Genomic DNA, 1493 nt, shown 5'->3' with positions numbered 1-1493 from the left:
CAATTTTGTTTGTTTCTGCTCCAATATTTTTAAATTTCTTTTTTTCTACTAATTTTAAGTTTAGTTTATTCTTGTTTTCTAGTGCCATGAGGTACAGTATTAGTTTTTTATTTAAAATTTTCAAACTTTTTTGATGTAGGTGTTTATTGCTATAAACTTTCCTCTAAGTACTGCTTTTACTGTATCCCATAGGTTTTGGTATGTTGTGTTTTTATTTTTATTATTTCAAAAACTTGTTTAAATTTTTCCTTTATTTCTTCATTGACCCACTGGTCATACAGGGGCATCTTGTCTAATTTCCATGTATTTACACAGTTTTACAAGTTCCTCCTGTTATTTTTTTCCCAAATGTATAGATCTTTATTCCATCATTAAAATTTTCTTGGGAATCATCCTGTAGCTTCTGTGGCTGGGCAACTCTTAGATCTTATTCATCAGCCTGCTGAACTGTTCCTTTTTCAGAGATATAGATACCACCCCAAATTTTACTGATATCCTTGTTTTTTACTGTTGTGACTTCCTGGATCAAAGCAGCTGAATTTGAAACAAGTTCAATGTTGTTTCCTTCAAGGATTAACGCATCTTTCTGGGCTTGAGAGAGTGAACAAGCAACACCTGCCACATTCAAACCCTATGGATATATTTTTCACTCAAGAAATTTCTGATTTCAACAAGAGACCCATTCTCCTGAATGACAGTGTTGATGGGAAAGTGAGCATACATAGACCTCATCTTGTAATGGAAGCTCAGTGTAACAGCCTTGGTCATGACTACAGGTAGTTTGTACAGTAGCCAGTTCCTTTCTATTTCCCCACCATTTGCCAACCTGAAGCATCTTATTTTTCTTTTCAAGGAGACTGAGCTCTACATTGACATTATTGAAATCCTTTCACAGGCCTCCTCTGGGGCCCTTCACTATAACTGTGTGTTTTAGTCCATTTTGTGTTGGTATAACAGAAATATCTGAGACTGGGTAATTTATAAAGGAAAGAGGTTTATTTGGCTTATGATTCTGGGACAGCTGCATCTAGCATGGGCCTAAGGATACTTCTACTCATGGCAGAAAATGACAGGCAGCCAGCGGGTACAAGCAGATCACATGGTGAGAGGAAGCAAGAGAGAGAAAGAGAGGAGGTACCTGGGTCCTATACACAACAAGCTCTTGTGGGAACTAATAGAGCGAGAACTCACTCATTACTCCCCCTCACCCAGGAAGAGCACTAATCCATTCATGAGGGATCCACCCCCATGACTCATTTTCCAACACTGCCACATTGGGGATCAAATTTCCACATGACTTTTGGAACACATCCAAACTCCATCACTGTGCATCCCTTCAGAGTAATGTTGACATTTTCTGAAATGTTGACAGTCTGATTGCTAAGAATGGTCATCATTCTGCACTGCTGGCTTCCCCAGAACTGATGGCTTTATTTTCTTTTTCATTAAATTTTTATTTTGTCAATATACAATGTATATGATTATTATGGCCC

The 1493-nt window shown here is 37.6% G+C and overlaps 1 pseudogene; it reads right to left on the bottom strand.

The window, feature by feature from the left end:
- Window positions 1-427: 427 nt before the first annotated feature.
- Window positions 428-1397, bottom strand: LOC103599537 (annotated as a pseudogene).
- Between the last annotated feature and the right edge of the window lie 96 nt (window positions 1398-1493).

Source organism: Galeopterus variegatus, unplaced genomic scaffold, assembly GCF_000696425.1.
Source record: "Galeopterus variegatus unplaced genomic scaffold, G_variegatus-3.0.2 Scaffold2997, whole genome shotgun sequence".
NCBI classification, from domain to species: domain Eukaryota; kingdom Metazoa; phylum Chordata; class Mammalia; order Dermoptera; family Cynocephalidae; genus Galeopterus; species Galeopterus variegatus.
This window is presented reverse-complemented; position numbering and strand designations above follow the sequence as displayed.